The sequence below is a fragment of the Anomaloglossus baeobatrachus genome, chromosome 5 (genome assembly GCF_048569485.1).
Source record: "Anomaloglossus baeobatrachus isolate aAnoBae1 chromosome 5, aAnoBae1.hap1, whole genome shotgun sequence".
Taxonomy (NCBI): Eukaryota; Metazoa; Chordata; class Amphibia; order Anura; family Aromobatidae; genus Anomaloglossus; species Anomaloglossus baeobatrachus.
The window spans coordinates 569,715,120-569,736,736 of record NC_134357.1 but is presented as its reverse complement, the minus strand read 5'-3'; the positions used below and the strand labels follow the sequence as shown (position 1 = coordinate 569,736,736).

Below are 21,617 nucleotides of genomic sequence, written 5' to 3'. Positions count from 1 at the left end.
AGGGGCCTTAATCCTCAGTGCTACTTTTTTATGTTGCTGAGAATTGTGTATAGCGCCACTCAGTGCAACTAAAAAGGCAGCTTCTGGTTTAAAACAAAAATAAACAAAATATTTTTACACAAAATTGATGACTGCCGCTTCATTTATGCAGTACAGAGAACACAGGCAAAAACCCCCAAAAGCCTAAAATGTGTCACGGGGTGTGATGGGATCACTATGAGCAGTGGAGCCTAAACTGGCCCTCAGGCTAGGGGAAGCCTCGTTGACCCTGATCCCAAAGTACACCTGAAGGTGGAGATGTTTGGGCCACCTTTCTTATCCTAGATACTGAACAACCCTGGGCTAGTGGCCTCCTATCCCCCTTCCACCAAGGAGAGGGCTAGGATAGGAGTGATTAATCCTGCACAAAAAAAGTAGATGGGTGGAAAAAAAACCTCAAACTCACAGAGGTATAGACAATGCATGATCAGGAGGAATATAAAAGGAAGGAAATAATCACACAACAAGAGTATTTCTACAACACACCAAACAGCACACAGAACTATACCAGCAACAGGATATCAAAGCACAAGGACCGGGATCGTAAAAGCTATCATCGGCATGGGAGACCAGGCTCCCCCATCTTAAAATGGGTGGAGGCGACTGTGATAGGTCTCCTGCAACATGTGACTCAAGCAGTAATCCACAGACTAGCAGAAATTAATTCCTGCAAGCCCGATTACTAACAAGTACGTCTTTCATATACGATTACGAGGTCCTTGTCGGAGGGATATCTAGCTATTTTCTGTGTCGAGACTCCTAACAGAGGCTCCACGGACCTTTTTGATTTGCATATACGATTACTAACAAGAGCACAGCTGGTTGACGCCCGAGCCTATCTGTGCAACTCAAAAGCAGTAGCGTGTGGAGTGTCTGACTCTGTTGTGTGAACAGCATCAGAAGTAGTCCTGACACTCAGCGAGTTTCGAGCCAGACATCGTGTCACAAAACAATGCTAAAAATGTAGCTTTTCCATCATACAATCATTTTTTATGAAAAGTGAACAAAAAGTCATGTTACAAAAAAAATGGTAGAACTGAAACTGTTTAACCGTCCTGAGGAAAAACAAAGTGCCTGAATCTACAAAAAATAAAGAACTTACAGCTCTCAGTACATGGCGATGCACAAACACATTTTTGTAAAATATTATTTGGTTTGTAAAAGTATCAAAGCATAAACAAAACATTAACAGAAATAAACACGTGAAATAGATCCTTCTGTGTCTAATAACTCTATATCATATATAATATACTCTGTGTGTAATGACTCTATATAATATATAATAAACACGTGACACAGATCCCCCTGTGTAATTACTCTATATAATATATAAAACACATGAAATAGATCCCTCTGTATGTAATGACTCTATAATATATAATACACACATAAAATGGATCCCTCTGTGTGTAATAACTCTATAGAATATATACAAGAATTATGTACAAGGCAAGTCTCAAAAAAACCCATACCTTTACTGATACAGATTCAAAGTCCATAGTAGCAATTATGCTCATCTCAACATGTTTCTGGAGCTATGAGCTTCTAGTCAGTGAATAATACAATCTTGCATCATGGGACATCTTTAACCCCTTAATGACCCTTGACGTACTGGGTACGTCATGGTGACATGGTGCTTAACGACCCAAGACTTACCCAGTATGTCATGGCGAAATCGCGGCCCCGGAGCCCCGGTGAGTGCAATCGGTTCACACAAACCTTGGATTCGGGGAGGAGGGGACTTCTGCCTGACCTCAGGAGGGGTGGTGCCTCCTCCCCGGTCCTACGGAGGCTGTGATTGGCTGACGAACACCGCTCAGCCAATCACAGCCACTGTAATGTTTTAACCATTGAAAATGGTTGAAACATTGAAATCCAGCCATATCAGTGCAGCTGTAGCACTGATTATTGGCTGGAGCTGGGTGATCGGTGCTTCACCCGCCCCCAGCTCTGATTGGAGAGATCGGCCTTGTGACCAATCTCTCCAATCACCGTGGATCTGGGGCCGGTGACCACTCCCCTCTGCTTTACTCCATCTGTGGAAGCCGAGGGGAGAGATCCCTGCAAGTGCCCTGGTAAGCCCTTGCCCCCGTTCCGCTGCCACCGCCGCCGATCCACCGCCGCTGATCTCTTCTATCTGTGCAGCCGCCTCCATCTGCCAACGCTCTCTCCCATCAGCCGCTGCCCCCCTCCGTGAGCTGGTGCCCCCTCCACCATCTCCCACCCTGTGCGATCTGCTGCCCGCTCTCCGCCATCTCACCTTCCCGATCTGCTGCCTGCTGTCCGCCATCTCACCTTCCCGATCTGCTGCCCGCCTCCGCCATCTCCCACCCTCTCCATCTGCTGCCCGCTGTCCGCCATCTCACCTTCCTGATCTGCTGCTCGCTGTCCGCCATCTCACTTTCCCGATCTGCTGCCCGCTGTCCGCCATCTCACCTTCCCGGTCTGCTGCCTGCTGTTCGCCATCTCACCTTCCCGATCTGCTGCCCGCTGTCCGCCATCTCACCTTCCCGATCTGCTGCCCGCTGTCCGCCATCTCACCTTCCCGATCTGCTGCCCGCCTCCGCCATCTCACCTTCCCGATCTGCTGCCCGCTGTCCGCCAACTCACCTTCCCGATCTGCTGCCCGCTGTCCGCCATCTCACCTTCCCGATCTGCTGCCCGCCTCCGCCATCTCCCACCCTCTCCATCTGCTGCCCGCTGTCCATCTCCCACCCTCTCCATCTGCTGCCCGCTGTCCGCCATCTCACCTTCCCGATCTGCTGCCCGCTGTGCTACATCTCACCTTCCCGATCTGCTGCCCGCTGTGCTACATCTCACCTTCCCGATCTGCTGCCTGCTGTCCGCCATCTCACCTTCCCGATCTGCTGCCCGCCTCTGCCATCTCACCTTCCCGATCTGCTGCCCGCTGTCCGCCATCTCACCTTCTCGATCTGCTGCCCGCTATCCGCCATCTTACCTTCCTGATCTGCTGCCCGCTCTCTCCAGCTCACCTTCCCGATCTGCTGCCCGCTCTCTCCAGCTCACCTTCCCGATCTGCTGCCTGCGCTCTCCAGTTCACCTTCCCGATCTGCTGCCCGCTCTCCACCATCTCACCTTCCCGATCTGCTGCCCGCTCTCCACCATCTCACCCTCCCCGATATGCTGCCCACTCTCCCTCATCAGCTGCTGCCCCCCTCCCTGATCTGCTGCCCCCTCTCTCACCCTCCCTGATCTGCTGCCTGCTCTCTCCTATCCTCTTCATCTGAAGCCCCCTCCCCCACCTCTCACCCTCCCTGATCTGCTGCCCCCTCCACCACCTCTCACCCTGATCTGCTGCCCGCCCTCTCCCATCCTCCACCACTCTTCCATCTACCGCGCCCTCTCCCATCCTCCGCCGCGCCCTCTCCCATCCTCCATCCATCTTTTTTTTCATTCCACCTAGTCCCCCCCTTTTTGTAGCACATCCGTGCATTCGTCCTGATTTTTTTTTCTGTAAACTAAGAAAGAAATACAAATAAACTTAGTTTAGGGCCATAATAAAATTATACTGTAGTAATCACCAACTACAGTATTTTTTACTTAATAAGGGTCAGCCCAGTGCCACACGTGAGAGCGATGCATGAGTCTCACATCGCATCATCCGGCACGGTCGCTCTCTTCCAGACAGGAGTGTGCGGCTGTGCCGGATGATGCGATGCGAGATTCGTGCATCGCTCTCACGTGTGCACTTGCCATAGTGTTAGTTGCAGTCGCTCATTATTTTATTATTTTTTTTTACTGATGTCCGTATTTTTTATTTCTCCAAACTAATTTTTTTTTGTATGGGGGGGGGGTCTAGTTTACAAAATGGGGTCACATGTGGGGGAGCTCCATTGTTTAGGCACCTCAGGGGGTCTTCAAACCCGACATGGCGTCCACTAATGAGTGCAGCTAATTTTGCACTCAAAAATTCAAATGACGCTCCTTGCCTTCCGAGTCCTGCCGTGTGCCCAAACATTTGATTTCCACCACACGTGAGGTATCTGCGTACTCAGGAAAAAATGGACAATATATTTTATGGTGCATTTTTTCCTGATACCCTTGTGAAAAAAAAGCTACCTAGTTGAAGCAATAGTTTTGTGGTAAAAAAAAATTTTCTTTTCACGGCTCAACGTTATAAACTTCTGTGAAGCCCCCAGGGGTTCAAAGTGCACATCAAACATCTAGAAAAATTATTTGAGGGCTCTAGTTTCCAAAATGGGGTCACTTGTGGCGGAACTCCATTGTTTAGGCACCTCAGGGGGTCTTCAAACCCGACATGGCGTCCGCTAATGAGTGCAGCTAATTTTGCACTCAAAAATTCAAATGGTGCACCTTGCCTTCCGAGCCCTGCCATGTGCCCAAACACTTGATTTCCACCACATATGAGGTATCTGCGTACTCAGGAGAAAATGCACGATACATTTTATGGTGAATTTTTCCTGATACCCTTGTGAAAATGCAAAATTTTATGGCTAAAATAACATTTTTGTGTAAAAAAGTAAAATTTTTATTTTTTCCTTCTACATTGCTTTGGTTGCTGTGAAGATCCTAAAGGGTTAATAAACTTTTTGGATGTGGTTTTGAGCAGCGTGAGGGGTGCAGATTTTAGAATGGGGTCACTTTTGGGTATTTTCTGTCACCTAGGTTTCTGAAATCACTCCAAATATGATGTGGTACCTAAAAAATTTTTCTTGTAAATTTTGTTGGAAAAATGAGAAATTGCTGATGAACTTTGAACCCTTCTAACTTCCTAAAGGAAAAAAAAAATTTGTTTCAAAAATTGCGCTGGTGTAAAGCAGACATGTGGGAAATGTTATTTAGTAACTATTTTGTGTGACATCTCTCAGATTTATAGGCAGAAAATTTCAAATTTTGAAAACTGCGAAATGTTCAAATTTTTTGCCAAATTACCGAAATTTTCACAAATAAACGCAAAACATATCGGCCTAAATTTTCCACTGACATGAAGTACAATATGACACAAAAAAACAGTGTCAGAATCGCCAGGATCCGTTGAAGCATTCCAGAGTTATAACCTGTCAAAGTGACACTGGTAAAAATTGCAAAAAATGGCCGGGCCTTTAAGGTGAAAACAGGCTGGGGGCTGAAAGGGTTAAAAACAGTCAACCAATCACAGGGCAGCAATATACAGACAGAAAAAGTTAACATTGATAATACAATTACAAAATACCAGTGGTAACTGTGCAACCGAATTCTAATAAATAGCGTGTCAGTTCTATAATTCATTCCATATGGATATTTTCTATTCATTTGTATAATCCAAAAAGCTTCTCTTAGGCCCGTTTCACACGTCAGTGAAAAACAGTGACGTTTTTCACTGGCGTGTAAAACACGCACATGTCCCTGCGTGTGCCGTGAATCACGGCACACGTGGGTTGTCTAAGTGCAATCCGGGCTCCGTTATCCGTGGCCCGTTATTGCACTTAGAAATCAACTCACCTGCGCCCCGCTGTCCATGGTGCTGATCGCTCCCGCGACGCAGCATCCGGCCGGCGGTGACCCCCGCAGCAGCTGCTTCCGGGTCGGCTGTGTCGCGCATAATGAATATGCGCGACAGTAATCAGCCGGCTTAGAAGCAGCAGGGAGGACGGGCTGCAGAGGACATCGCTGGACGCCGGGTGAGTTTATTATTTTAAATGCACGTTTTTTTCTGGCACGTGTTTCACGGACCATACCACTGCGTGGTCCGTGGAACATCAGTGATGCCAGAAAAAAATGGACATGTCTCTGTGCAGCAATCACGCACACGCGGGTACGCTGCACGGAGACACGTGCAGTGAAAAATCACTGACGTGTGAGCAGACCCATTCATTATAATGGCTCTGCGTATGTCAGTGATTCTGGTACGTTTAAAAAAAAGCACAAACGTACCAGAATCACTGACGTGTGAAAGGGGCCTTACGCTGACCTTTTCCGTCCAATCACCTCCCCGCAAGGGTTTATTTACTTTTTCTACCCCATAAAAGCCAACATTTTCCAAATTACCTCTATAATGTTCCACAAAATGTTTTACCGCACCTGAGTATACCGTAGTTTTATTATTAATATTTGAAATATGTTCCCTAATTCTCTGTTTTAATTTATGGATCGTGCATCCTATGTATTTTATTTTACAACTTTTGCAAAAAATGCAGTATACAGTATGAGTGGTATCACAATTTATGAAGCTCAATATTTTCTTGTTCTCACTGATATTTTTTGTCTGCACCGTATACTGACAAACATTACATTTTGAGCTCGCACATTTGTAAAAAGTAGTACAAGAAAGCCAATTAGCATTAGTAAAACGTGCATTGTATAGGCTGGAGGAGAAAAAATTACTCAAGCATTTTCCTTTTCTAGCTACACAGTTGAATTTTTTATTTAAAATTTTATTGAGGATAGGATCTTGATATAATATAGGAATATATCTTAGCACGATTTTCATTTTTTTTTTAAAATTCATTAACAACAACCCCTGACTAGTTAAACCAACAACATTGGCATGAAAACAGAGTCAACAATATATAATAGAATCATTTAACGTGCCATAAGATTTGAAAAGCAAGTCAAACTTTTCTCGGTCCCAGGTTTGTATTTTAACCCCTTAACGACCCATGACGTACTGGGTACGTCATGGATCGTGTGAGGTTAATCCTCGCCCCCTGCCGTGGGCAGGCGGCGGCGATCCGCGCACATATCAGCTGTTTTCAACAGCTGATATGTGTGCCTGCTAGTCGCGGGTGGAATCGCTTCCACCCGCGGCCATTAACCCCTTACATCTCGCTGCCAAAATCTGGCAGCGAGATGTATATGCGCGCCGCCATGACAGTGACTTACCCCGCCCCCATCGGAAGTCACATGACATGATCACGTGACTTTCGGTGGTTGCCATGGTAGCACAGGGTCATGTGATGACGCCTGTAGCTAACATGAGTCACTTCCTCTTAATGCTGGAATACAGCCGGCATTGAAAGTAAAGCATCAAATCTGCAGTTCTCAGCTCTGTAGCTGTGATCAGCAGATAGGGCAGAGCGATCGGATTGCTGATCGCTATAGCCCCCTAGGGGGACTAGTAAAATAAAAAAAAAAGTTTTAAAAAATAAACAAAAAACAAAAAACCTAAAAGTTCAAATCACCCCCCTTTCACCCCATTGAAAATTAAAGGGTCAAAAAAATAAAAAATATACACACATTTGGTATTGCCGCGTTCAGAAATGCCCGATCAAAATATAAAATCAATTAATCTGATCAGTAAACGGCGTAGCGGCAAAAAAATTCCAAACACCAAAATTACGTTTTTTGGTTGCCAAAAATTTTGCACAAAATGCAATAACAGGAGATCAAAACGTAGCATCTGCGCAAAAATGGTACCGTTAAAAATGCAGCTCGAGACGCAAAAAATAAGCCATCACTAAGCCTCAGATCCCGAAAAAGGAGAACGCTACGGGTTTTGGAAAATGGCGCAAAACGTGCGCAACTTTTTTTGGACAAGCTTGTGATTTTTTTTTAACCCCTTAAATACAAGTAAACCTATTCATGTTTGGTGTCTACAAACTCACACTGACCTCAGGCATCACATAGATACATCAGTTTTACCATATAGTGAACACGGTGAATAAAATATCCCAAAAACTATTGTACGATCACACTTTTTTTGCAATTTTTCCGCACTTGGAATTTTTTTGCCGTTTTCCAGTACTCTATATGGTAAAACTTATGGTTTCATTTACAACTTGTCCCACAAAAAAAAAAGCCCTCATATGGCAAGATTGACAGAAAAATAAAAAAGTTACGGCTCTCGGAAGAAAAAGAGGAAAAAAACAAAACGGAAAAACACAAAATGCCCGGGGGCTGAAGGGGTTAAACTTAATACAATGTGTCTATAAAGAAGTAAAGAAATTCAATAAAAAAGAAAAAGATCAAGAAAGAGTGAGAAAAGAAAGAGGGAGAGAGAGACAAGGAAACATACACTCAAGGATCAGCCAATAATGACAAAGAAGAAAATGTTTAGGGGAAAACAAGAGGAAGAGAGGAGGGGGGGGGTTCCACCCAAGAGATATCTTACCCGTATCAACTCCAGCAGGAAAACTGTCTACAATCAGGGTGTCATAATCCGCTGAGAATTTGAAATCTAGCCATGGGAACCAGGTACCATAGAAGCGCTCATTGCAATCGTATAGAGAGGACGTCATATCCTCCATTTGCATGAGGTCGCTAACCTTGGAGGCCCATTAAGTCAATGTGGGGGGGTGACTGAGTTCAATCTCAGTGGAATACACGCCCTTGCATTCATTACCAGAAATCGTAACAGAGTGTGTTTGTAGGATTTGACTGACAACTCCGACAGCTGCAACAGAAACAACTGAGTCGTGGCTGTCATCCGTCTGATCACCCTCCCCAACTCCGACCAGAATCTCTGCAAGGCTGGGCAAGACCAAAAGACATGTACGAAATCTCCCTCCTCTCGCCATATCTCCAGCAAACTGGGTCCACTCTCGGGAACATCTGGTGTAGTTTTTTAGGGTCTTTGTACCATATTGCGAGTAATTTAAAATTAGATTCTTAAAGTCTAGAGCTAATTGTAGGCTTATTATTATTATTATTTTTATTATTTATTATTATAGCGCCATTTATTCCATGGCGCTTTACAAGTGAAAGAGGGTATACGTACAACAATCATTAACAGTACAAAACAGACTGGTATAGGAGGAGAGAGGACCCTGCCCGCGAGGGCTCACAGTCTACAGGGAATGGGTGATGGTACGATAGGTGAGGACAAAGCTGGTTGCGCAGTGGTCTACTGGACTGAGGGCTATTGTAGGTTGTAGGCTTGTTGGAAGAGGTGGGTCTTGAGGTTCCTCTTGAAGCTTTCCACGGTAGGGGAGAGTCTGATGTGCTGAGGTAGAGCGTTCCAGAGTATGGGGGATGCACGGGAGAAATCTTGTACGCGATTGTGGGAAAAGGAGATAAGAGAGGAGCAGAGAAGGAGATTTTGTGAGGATCTGAGGTTAGGTGCAGGTAGGTACCGGGAGACTAGGTCACAGATGTAGGGAGGAGACAGGTTGTGCATGGCTTTGTATGTCATGGTTAGTGTTTTGAACTGGAGTCGTTGGGTGATGGGAAGCCAGTGAATGGATTGGCAGAGTGGCGAGGCTGGGGAGTAGCGAGGGGAGAGGTGGATTAAGCGGGCCGCAGAGTTTAGGATAGATTGGAGGGGTGCAAGGGAGGCCAGAGAGCTGGAGGTTGCAGTAGTCGAGGCAGGAGATTATGAGGGCATGCACTAATGTTTTTGCTGATTCTTGGTTAAGGAAAGCACGGATCCGGGAGATGTTTTTGAGTAGTATTCGGCAGGAGCTGAAGAGGGCTTGGATGTGTGGCTTGAAGGATAGAGCAGAGTCGAGGGTCACTCCAAGGCAACGTGCTTGTGAGACTGGGGAGAGTAAGCAACCATCGAGTTTGATGGAAAGGCTTGTTGGAGGAGATGAGTGAGGAGGAGGAAAGACAATGAGCTCTGTTTTGTCCATGTTAAGTTTTAGGAATCGCGCAGAGAAGGATGAAATAGCAGACAGACATTGTGGGATTTTGGTTAGTAGAGAGGTAATGTCAGGTCCAGAGAGGTAGATCTGTGTGTCATCGGCATAGAGATGATACTGGAAGCCGTGGGACTCTATGAGCTGTCCCAGGCCGAAGGTGTAGATGGAGAACAGCAGGGGTCCGAGAACTGAGCCTTGGGGGACACCGACAGATAGGGGTCGAGATGAGGAAGTGGTGTGAGAATGGGAGACGCTGAAAGTTCGGTCGGTTAGGTATGAGGAGATCCAAGATAGGGCCAAGTCTGTGATGCCCAGAGATGAGAGAATCTGTAGTAGGAGGGAATGGTCTACTGTGTTGAAGGCAGAGGACAGGTCCAGGAGGAGGAGGATAGAGTAGTGTCGCTTGGCTTTGGCAGTTAGTAGGTCATTAGTGACTTTAGTTAGGGCAGTTTCAGTGGAATGATGCGGTCGGAAGCCAGATTGTAGCTGGTCAAAGAAGGAGCAGGAGGAGAGGTATGAGGACAGTTCAAGATGGACGTGCTGTTCTAGTAGTTTTGAGGCATAGGGGAGAAGGGATATGGGGCGATAGTTTGACACAGAGGATGGGTCAAGGGAGGGCTTTTTGAGGATGGGTGTAATAGAGGCATGTTTAAAGCATGAAGGGAATACACCAGTTGTTAGTGATAGGTTGAAGAGATGGGTTAGGGCTGGGATGAGGACTGCGGAGATGTTGGGGATGAGGTGCGATGGGAGCGGGTCCAGTGCACAGGTGGTGAGATGTGATCTTGAGAGTAGAGTGGAAAGATTGTTTTCTGTCATGGTGGAGAAGCTAGATTTGGAGGAAGAAGGCTGAGTAGCTATGATGAGGGGCTGTGGTGATTGTGGGCCAAAGCTTGCTCTGATGGCGTCAATCTTCTGCTTGAAGAAAGAGGCAAAGTCTTCAGCTGAGAGGAGAGGAGAGGGAGGTGGTGCTGGAGGACGGAGGAGAGAATTAAAAGGGTTGAATAGCTGTTTAGGGCTGTGAGAGAGAGAGGGTATGAGGGATGAGAAGTAGGTTTGTTTTGCAGCAGTGAGTGTGGACTTGAAAGTGGTCAGGGACTCTTTATATGCAATGAAGTGCTCAGTGGAATGAGACCTCTTCCATCTGTGCTCAGCAATTCTGGAAGCCCGTCTCAGTTCTTTAGTCTGCCTCGTGTGCCAGGGTTGCCTGTTGATTGTGCGGGTTTTGGTGTGTGTGAGGGGGGCGGCTGATTCGAGAGCTGCAGAGATTGTAGTGTTGTATAAAGTTGCAGCAGCATCTGCATCGTGTAGAAATGCAATATCTGTGAGAGGGAGAAGGGACTGAGAAAGGGCGTGTAAATCAAGGTGTTTTATATTTCTGCGAGGGTGTGAAAGTTTGTGGAGGGGGGGTTGCGTAGTTGGAGAAGAGAGAGAAGAGAATGTGAGTAGGTTGTGGTCAGATAGGGGGAGAGGTGAGTTAGAGAGGTTAGATAGGGAACAGAGGCGAGTGAAAATGAGGTCCAGCGTGTGGCCATCTCTGTGAGTAGCTGCAGAAGACCATTGGGTGAGGCCGAAGGAGGAAGCAAGTGTTAGACGTTTTGGGGACAGATGAGTGGGAAGTGTCAATGGGGATATTGAAATCACCCATGATGATGGTGGGGATGTCGGTGGAAAGCAAATGTAGTAGCCAGGTGGTGAAATTATCAAAAAAGGCAGTGGCTGGCCCTGGAGGGCGGTAAATGACAGCCAGTTGAAGGTTGGAGGGGGCGTAGATGCGTACGGAGTGCACCTCAAAAGATGGGAGAGTAACAGAGGGTGGTAGTGGAATTGGTGTAAAGGAGCATTGGTCGGAAAGGAGCAAACCATCTCCTCCACCATGCTTGTTGCTGGGGCGGGGGGTGTGAGAGAGTTGGAGACCGCCATAAGAAAGTGCAGCAGGAGAGGCAGTGTCAGAGGGGGTGAGCCAGGTTTCTGTGATGGCAAGGAAGGAAAGTTTATTAGTGATGAAAAGATCATGAATGTAGGATAGTTTGTTGCAGACAGAGCGAGCGTTCCATAGTGCTCCTGTTAGTGGGACTGGGGGAGCCGGGGCTGGGTGAATGTGTATGAGGTTTGAGAGGGTGCGGAAATTTGTGTTAGGTTGTGGATGTGGGTTTGAAGTGACAATAGGGATGTGGTAAGGAGGACCAGGATTTGGAGAGATATCCCCAGCAGTAAGGAGAAGCAGTGAGAGTGTTAGTAGGTGGGAGCAGGAGAGGCCAGGAGGTGGCCGTGAGTGTCTGGAGAAACTGGGTGTAATATTGAGGAAAATGTCTGAGGGGAAGGTGAGATGGGTGGGGAGGATGGAGGGAGAGATGAAAAGTTCATTACTGAGTGTAGAGATCAGAGGGGGCGGTAGAAAGTGTAGTATTATAGAGGTGAAAGTTAAGAGACACGTGAACATTGTTTACATTGACTATGTGGTCAAATACCTTCCGGTCACTTCCGGCCCAATTCTGGCCTAATTCAATGCATCATACTTATATGGTGCAGACTTGTCATGGTGCAGACAAAGTCTGGTGCAGACTTTGAGCTGTCCCAGTATATACACATACAAGTGCATTCAGCTGTGAAAGGGTGGGGTACAGCAAGAACCCCTTGATCACCTCAATCAAAGGCTTATGAGCAAGAACCAGGATTTTCCGTATCTGCTCATCTGACAAGGTAATCCCAAAGTCACTCTCCCATTGTCAAATGTATCTAGAGGGCGAAGTATCCCCTGGGTTGGCCAACATGGCATAAACCAAGGAAAGGGAAAGGCGCACAGTCCCCTCCCCCATACAAATCTTTTCAAATATAGTCGGAGGGGCAGCGAAATGGTCATAAGTAGGTAGAGACCCAAGAAAGTGTCCGAGTTGCATAGACCTCCACATCCCCAGCGGCCCAGGTAGCGCAACACCCAGAAGGTTAGACAGGGAGGGCCAGTCACCTCCCACCCCTAGCTGACAAGCTCTGAACTTGTTGCTTAGATTCGAACTTCTGAAGACAGGATCTGTGATACCTGGAGGAGACTCAGGAGAGCCTATTATGGGTGAAAGTGGAGAGGGTAAAAGGAAGCAGATACCTACGGACAGTACTTTGTGCACAGCATTCCAGCGTTGCACCGATAGTCAGATGGGACCCCAAGGACGGTGGGAGGGTTTTGGCAAGCCAAGGAGCGGCCAGGAGAAAAATGTCAGAGAAGCTCTGCTCCACGGACACCCAGGACTTGGTCGAGGCATGCCGACACTAGTCCACCACTCTAACCAAGTGGGAAGACTAATAATATAGCTTCAAGTCTGGGATACCCAGGCCCCCCCTCCCTTTGTACCTGGTTAGCAGGGAGCGAGATAACCTCGCTAGATTATTAGCCAAGCTGAACTTTGTTTGAAGGGATGCGACCTCCCTAAAGAAACAACCAGGGACTCATATCAGCAGCGCTTGAAAGAGATATTAAAGGCGAGGAAGGACATTCATTTTGAAAATGTCACATCTCCCAAACCAGGTAAAACGGCCCCTGGACCACCTCTGACAATCTTCCAAAGTTCGCAAGGGGGAGTATTTAAACTGAAAAGTGAATTACCATCTGCCAGCAAACGGATCCCCAGATACAGTGCCTTGCGAAAGTACTTGTCACCTTTGAGTTTTTCAACCTTTTCCCACATTTCAGGCTTCAAACATTAAGATAATTTTTTTTAATTATATGGTGAAGAATCAACAATAAGTGGGACACAAATGTGAAGTTGAACGAAATTTATTGCTTATTTTAAACTTTTATAAAAAATTCTAAACTGAAAATTGGGGCGTGCAATATTATTCGTCCCCTTTAAGTTAATACTTTGTAGCGCCACCTTTTGCTGCGATTACAGCTGCAGTCGCTTGGGGTACGTCTCTATCAGTTTTGTACATCGAGAGAGTGAAATTCTTACCCATTCTTCCTTTACAAACAGCTGGAGCTGAGTGAGGTTGGATGGAGAGCGTTTGTGAACAGCAGTTTTCAGCTCTTTCCACAGATTCTCGATTAGATTCAGGTCTGGACTGTAACTTGGCCATTCTAACACCTGGATATGTTTATTTGTGAACCATTCCATTGTAGATTTTGCTTTATGTTTGGGATTATTGTCTTGTTGGAAGACAAATCTCCTTCCAGTCTCAGGTCTTTTGCAGACTCTCCCACCTCAGCTGTAGATCTCTGCAGTTCATCTAGAGTGATAATGGGCCTCTTGGCTGCATCTCTGATCAGTCTTCTCCTTGTTTGAGATGAAATTTTTGAGGGACGACCGGGTCTTGGTAGATTTGCAGTGGTATGATACTCCTTCCATTTCAATATGATTGCTTGCACAGTGCTTCTTGGGATGTTTAAAGTTGTGGAAATCTTTTTGTAACCAAATCCGTCTTTAAACTTCTTCACAACAGTATCACAGATCTGCCTGTTGTGTTCCTTGGTCTTCATGATGCTCTCTGCACTGAACACAGACTATCTCAGAGCAGGTGCATTTATATGGCGACTAGATTACACACAGGTGGCTTATATTTATCATCAACAGTCATTTAGGACAACATTGGATCATTCAGAGATCCTCAATGAACTTCTAGAGTGAGTTTGCTGCCCTAAAAGTAAAGGGGCCGAATAATATTGCACGCCCCAATTTTCAGTTTATTCTTTTATACAAAAGTTTAAAATAAGCAATAAATATCGTTCAACTTCACAATTGTGTCCTACTTGTTGTTGATTCTTCGCCATAACATTAAAATTTTTATCTTTTTGTTTGAAGCCTAAATTGTGGGAAAAGGTTGAAAAACTCAAAGGGGTCGGATACTTTTGCAAGGCACTGTACTTCAGGGATGTGGAGGTCCAACCAAAGCTAAATGCCGACTGCAAAGAGGCCACCCATTCCGAAGGAAGGGAGATATTTAAAGCCTCAGACTTGGACATGTTTATCTTGAAATTGGATAAGGTTGAGTATTTATCAAATTCTTTCAACAGACTAGGCAGGGAAATCCTGGTGTTGGTGATGAAGAATAAAAGATCGTCAGCATATGCCGCAATCAAATTTACGAAGACATGGGCCAGTGGGTGGCCTGACTGGAGCAAGGAGCAGACGTGAGGCTGGAGAGCTCTGCTAAAAAGTGAAAAAATCCGAAGGCATCGAGTCTTTTAAAGCTTACCCAGCGGTGGGACCTGTCCTCTGGTGACCCCAGCATTGAGGGACCCTCTGTGCAGCAAGCCCTGGGGGTATCTGTGGGGAGAAGTTGCGGCCTAGTCCACATGAGGAAGCCGCGGCCTGGAGGAAAGCTCTGCCCAGACACAGAATAGCACCCAGCAAACCTCCTCCCTCCCTCAGAGGTAAACAGAGCACTCTCCTGACCCCTCTCATCTCCCTGAACTGCCCAGGAGTCATTGTCTCAGGGATTTCTGCTAGTGAGAGCGGCTGCTGAGGCCATAGCACACAGGGCCTTATCACCTGCAGCACCTCAAACAATCCTCCCCCCTGTGGTGACTTATCTGCCGTATGTGACTGGGTCCAGGAGCTGGTGACTAGAGGCAGGGAAACGCTGTCCTGAACAGCTTGTTTGGGACACTGAGGAGCAGATATACAGGAATACACCTCCCCCCACTTCTCCTCCTGGCAGCAGCTTAAACAAATATTAACCAGATAAGGTCCAGTAGGGGACACACCTGATTATATTGTGAAGGGGAAACGACTAGTGATGGGCAGTCCGGCTCTTTTTGATGAGCCGGCTCATTTGGCTCGGCTCACCAAAAAGAATCGGCTCTTTCGGCTCAAAAAACGGCTCTTTTTTTTAAAAAAAACCCTCTGCTACACCTTGTGATGATACAGAACCTCCCCTGTACATTGGGAGCCTCATTCTACCCTTGTATGTATCTAGTGAAGCAGTAAAAACAGTTTTTAGCATTATTGTTTCCGCTTCCTCAGATTGTCAGCTCTTCTGGACAGGGCCCTCGCTCCTCTTTTATGTGGTGTTTTTTGTACATGTCCTTTCTACATTAGTCAGTGCTCTGATATGTGTCGCTCCTACAAAAGATTATAATTCCTGAAAATAAAGGCGAGTTGCAATTACTGTGCTGCCTGTCACTATATGTGCAACACACACACTGTACACACTGAACACAAAGGACACACATACACACATTGTACACACATACTGTACGCACACCAACATATGGAAGCATAGGATACTGAATAGCAAAATCAGTTTATTTCAACACAACCTGGAACAGAAATGTTTAAATGCTAACATAGCATGGGTCCAACTTCTGCTGGTGGTGCACAGCACTACAAGTCCCAGCAAGTGGAACACAATATGGCAATGCAACACTAGTTACATACCAACTTTTTTAACAGTTAAGTGACAATAAATGTCATTGAGGTAGTATTGCACATAAAACAAATGTATAGAGGTTGTGTGCAGATGTCAGATCTATTTACATCTAAAAATACCAGGATTTGTTAACAGAAATAGAAAAAAAGTCTTAACTGCGAGAATTGTGACACCACAACGCCACAGACACATGCATATAGAGGCTAATGAATATGTTGTATGTAGTCACTAAACTAGTAAAAAAATATCAATTGTGGTCACAAAAAAAATAACACACACACACACACACACATGCACAGACACACGCACATGAACAGACACACACACACACACAGACACACACACACGCACACACACACAGACACACAGACACACACACACACACACACACACACACACACACACACGCACACACACATGCACAGACACACACACACACACACACACACACACACACACACACACACAGCAGCATCTTCCACTAAACATTGAAGGAATGGAGACATGGTTTATTATCAATGATTTTCTCTTTTTTATGCCAGAAAGAAAACCTTACAGGGTTACATGAACATGTCAGGGGTCATCTGTGCTGTGCACACACTGGACACTAAGTGCTGACTTCTGTTACTAACTGTATACAATGATTGAAGCTGTATACACTTCTTTACATATGTTTGGTCTAAAATGCTATTACTTACCCAACAACTGGTCAGGTCTTTACTGTAGTGGTCCTGAACCCTGACTAATACCTAGAGAAGATGATCATTGTTATCAGCAAACAAGCTGAGCCCTCTCCTCCTACACATTACCATATGTGCCAGTCGAGGTCAGAAAACTTAACCCTAGCACATCATTCCCTGGTACTCAATTGTGCCCACTGAACTAAGGAAGAACCACTATGTGTGTATAGCTTTAAGTGTCAGCTCCTGCCCAGAGCTTGTGTTTACTTTACTCTTCTCCTTATCTCCTGCTTCCCCCTGAAGCAGAGAAAAAAAAAAGCGGCTCTTTATGGCTCGTTCACTTTGATGATTCGGCTCATATCGTTCACTTCAAAGAGCCGGCTCAAAGAATCGGCTCGTTCGCGAACGACACATCACTAGAAACGACCTACATCCTAGCAAGTAGATCATAAGAAGATGATATCCCCTTACATATATCTCTTTACTGCTTGTCTCAGGAAGCCTGGTCACTGAACATACCCCCTGGGACACCAGGTTCATACATACACCAGAACCAAGCACCTAACTTAAATGGACTAGCAGGTAGTGGGTCTTAGAGGAATGCAATAAATCAATCTCTCTGCTACCTGGGAGAACCCCAGCTCAACCTACAGATGAACAGGATAAAACATGCTTAAGTTTGGCCAGAAATCCACATCAACAGAGGTATATCACGCATCCAAACCCCACAAGAAAGAGATGGACAAAGTCGTTAACAAGCAACAGAAAAATAAACAATAAACAGAGCAGAGCAAAGGAGGACAACATACACCTAACCACAATTCAGATGTCTCTGACACAAAAGCAGAACTGCTTAATAGCCCAGACAAGCCAATCTCCAGGGCATTTATTACCAGAATACTCAAAACAGCCTTAGCACCTCTGGCAAAAGATCTATCTGACATTAAAAGAGACATTCACCAACTGGGTCACAGAGTGGAGGAGCTGGAGCAGTCTCAGATGGCCATCATATCCCATGCCCAAGAGCTGGAAGCCAACCTTCATGTACATGATGATCACATTTATAAAATATATGCCGCAATGGAAGACCTGGAAAACCGGAACAGATGAAACAATCTCCGGATACGAGATCTTCCGGAAACGGTAATCGCGGAGGACATCTCTAAAACACTAACTGCCCTCTTCTCAAACTATTTGGATGCTGAAGAAAAACACCAGAGAGGGCACACAGAGCACTACGCCCAAAACCCAATCCCAACGATCCTCCCATAGATGTTATCTGCCGAATTCTAGATTTCCGCCTTAAGGACAAAATCTTCCAAAAAGCCAGATCAGACCCTAACATCCAACATGAAGGATCTAACATTGCAATCTTCCAAGACATAGCCCCTTCTACATTAGCCAAGAGGCGCCTCCTTAAACCTCTCACGGACGAACTGAGGAAACAACAATTCCAATTCCGTTGGCTGTTCCCCTTCGGTATTTTGGTCTCGGCCAAGGGGAAGAAGTTCACTGCAAGATCTCCCAAGGACTTCTCCAACCTTTGCGCGGAACTGGACATCCCACCAGGATCTACTCCAGATCTGAATCTCCTCCAACCTGCTCTACATCTTCCACCACTCCCCACGCAGCAGCCATGGGAAATCGTGGAATATCCGAAAAGTCAACGCCCCAGACGAAGACCTACCAGGCCACCTCTGTCCGAAACCAGACACGAGGCTGTTTGATGGAAGGCGCCTGTTCCATCTGAATAAAGACTGCATATGTGAGGAGTATACCTCTGACAAATTTGAATATTTGACCTGTTGTCTCTTGTTCTCTCCCTCTTATCATCCTACAGATTTAAAATGTTTTTCATTTAGGTTGAACTTCTGCATATATTGTTATAATTAATTATTGGGTTCTCCCTGGCAGACCAAAATCGTCCGCCTATTTGAATGAACCCCAAGAAATCCCCCATGGTTACGGTTCACAAGGACAAGACTGCTATCCACACCATTCTCCTCTCCTTCTATGTCACACCTTCCCCCCTCAATACCCCTTCTCTTAATGCTCTCTCTTTTGCCTTTCTCTGTGTATCACTTTTACATTAGATCCAAGGTGGGAGTGGGTTGAGCTGGGCATCCACACAGTTTAACTATGGCTAAACAACACAACCTGCTGACACTCGCCTCTTACAATGCAAGAGGCCTTAACTCTCCCGTCAAGCGCTCACAAATTCTAGCCCACCTTAAAAAAGAAAAGATAGACATACTTCTGCTACAAGAAACGCACTTAATGCTAGAGAAGTCACCGAACTTTGATAAAGCATTTTACAACACATGGTTACACTCATACTCAACTACAAAAAAAGCCAGGGGAGTAGCCATTGCCTTATCAAAACACACACCCTTTCAATTGCTGGATACCTTTTCAGACAATATGGGCCAATTTGTATTTATCAAAGGGAAAATAGCACATACACTAGTAACAATAGGAAATATCTACGCCCCGAACACTAAGCAGAATGTCTGGATATCGAAGGTTTTGAAGGAAGCTAAACATTTTATTGAGGGTACGTTCATCCTGGGAGGTGATATAAATGTGGCCCTTAATCCGGAACTTGATTCCTCCACAAACAGATCCTCTATTCCTAAAAAGGCGCTGACGCGTATACATAAATCCTTGCATTCGGCCCAACTGGTCGATGCCTGGAGACACCTCCATCCAACAGAGAGATTACTCTCATTACGCACCTGCACAAAATTCATATGGCCGAATTGACTACATATTTGTTCCTTTCTTAGCTCTTTCCATGATACAACATGCCAAACTTATTACTAGCGTCCACTCGGACCATTCTATCTTAAAACTGGGAATCACACATGGGGAGAGGGTCCGGAATAGGACATGGAGATTGAATGAATCTCTCTTGTCTCAATCTCAGTATAAGACACGTGTTACGAAAGCCCTGAAAAATTACTTTGATATTAACACTCAAGATACAGTCCCTTTTCCTACAGTGTGGGAAGCGCACAAGGCAGTAATACGCGGAGAGTTTATCTCCATATCCTCGTTCTTAAATAAATCCAGAAAAGATGAGGTGGCATCATTGTATTCAGAGATACAAAAAATGGAACTGCAACATAAAACCTCTCAGTCACCAAACATCCTCAGTCCCTTAACACAATTAAGACAAAGGCTCAGAGATATCTTAAACAAACAGTCTGCAAAGTTCTACATGAACTGGAGGAATCGCCTCTTTGTATATGGAGACAAAGTATCTAAGCCAGACCTGGGCAAGGGGCGGCCCGCGGGCAACATCCGGCCCGCCTACTCTCTGTGACCGGTCCGCCTGGCTCAGGGCGTCCTTGCTGGCCGGTCACTGATGAGGGCAATCTGACCTGTTGTCCGGAGCTCCAGGCTCCGGGAGGCGCGTGGTCAGAATGCCCTCATCAGTGCTCGGGCAAATGCCGGGGCCCTGGAGAGCCGGGGGGGCCCACTCGGCCTCGTCAGTTCTGGTGACCCTTGGCCAGGGCCCACTCGCCTTAGTTCTGCTGCCCCCGGGCCGAGTTCCGGGGACCGCAGTCCTCGGCAGGAATCTGCGGCGCCGTCCCTTTAAGGAGCACAGACTTCCTGGTTGAACTTCATCTGTGGGCGGAGCTACCGACCGGCCTGCTCATCCCACAGATGAAAGAGTTGCAGTGCCAGCCAGCGACCTCCAGCACAGTGCTTCTTTCCGGCTCTGTGTGGGCCCCCTCTCCACCGTGACCTGAGCGGTATGTGCCCTCCCCACCGCCCGATTTATGGGCCCTGGTGAGCTGTATGGGCAACTCCCCCCCCCCTAGGTGTATGCCCTTCCCCCCCCCTCGTGCCGTATGTGCTGGGCACCAGAGCCGCTTGTGTGGGCCCCCCAGAGCCGCGTGTGTGTCTGTATGTATATATGTAGCAGAGCTATGTGTGTATGTATGTACATATGTAGCAGAGCTATGTGTGTATGTATGTATGTAGCAGAGCTATGTGTGTATGTAGCAGAGCTATGTTTGTATGTATGTATATATGTAGCAGAGCTATGTGTGTATGTATGTATGTAGCAGAGCTATGTGTGTATGTAGCAGAGCTATGTGTGTATGTATGTATATATGTAGCAGAGCTATGTGTGTATGTATGTATCAGAGCTATGTGTGTATGTATGTATATATGTAGCAGAGCTATGTGTGTATGTATGTATGTAGCAGAGCTATGTGTGTATGTATGTATATATGTAGCAGAGCTATGTGTGTATGTATGTAGCAGAGCTATGTGTGTCTGTAGCAGAGCTATGTGTATCTGTATGTATGCTGCAGAGCTGTGTGTCTGTAGGCATGTATAATGTGTATCTATGTATGTCAGTGTATATGGCTGTATAGATGTGCCAGTTCTATATGTATTTTTGTGAGTTTGTCTTTAAATATGTATATGTATGTGTACGTATGTGTGTGGATGGGGCCCACTGGGACTCTTCCGCCCGAGGCCCACAAAAACCTGGAGCCGGCCCTGACCCTCATCAGACGCTGCGTGTCGGGCAGGAAACAGAGGACAGATCCTGAAGCTCCGCACAGTGTAGGCAGCGGAATGCAGGAATCTCTCCTCTGTTCCTTGCCCGACACTTTTCTCTGTGACACACGCACGCCCTGATATCGTCAGTACGGCGCGCGTGTCATTTGAAAAGTTCCCGCCCGGCAGGAGAAGCTGCAGCAGCCGGGGCCGTATGGAGAGGCAGCGGCGGGGGCTCCTAGGAATACAGCGTCGGCGCAGCCTGGCCATGTGAAGGAGAAGCAGCTCAGCGGGGGGCTCGTACGGAGGTGCCTGAGGACAGGAACAATAAGAAGAGAGGTGAGTGGTTACTAGTAACCTGCGGGGACAATGGGGGCGGGCGGGCGGGGGGCTGGGGGAGAGGGGTAACTTTTGACAAATATTTGGGGTGTAGTGGTTTAGTATATGGGAATGTAGTTTTACAGGTGTGGTATATGGGGGG

General features: G+C 46.3%; 1 protein-coding gene across 1 annotated transcript in view; it reads right to left on the bottom strand.

The window, feature by feature from the left end:
• LOC142310583 (uncharacterized) overlaps nucleotides 1-21,617 on the bottom strand; it is a 103,402-nt gene that overhangs the window by 2,210 nt on the left and 79,575 nt on the right. The gene's annotated exons all lie outside the window — the stretch shown is intronic.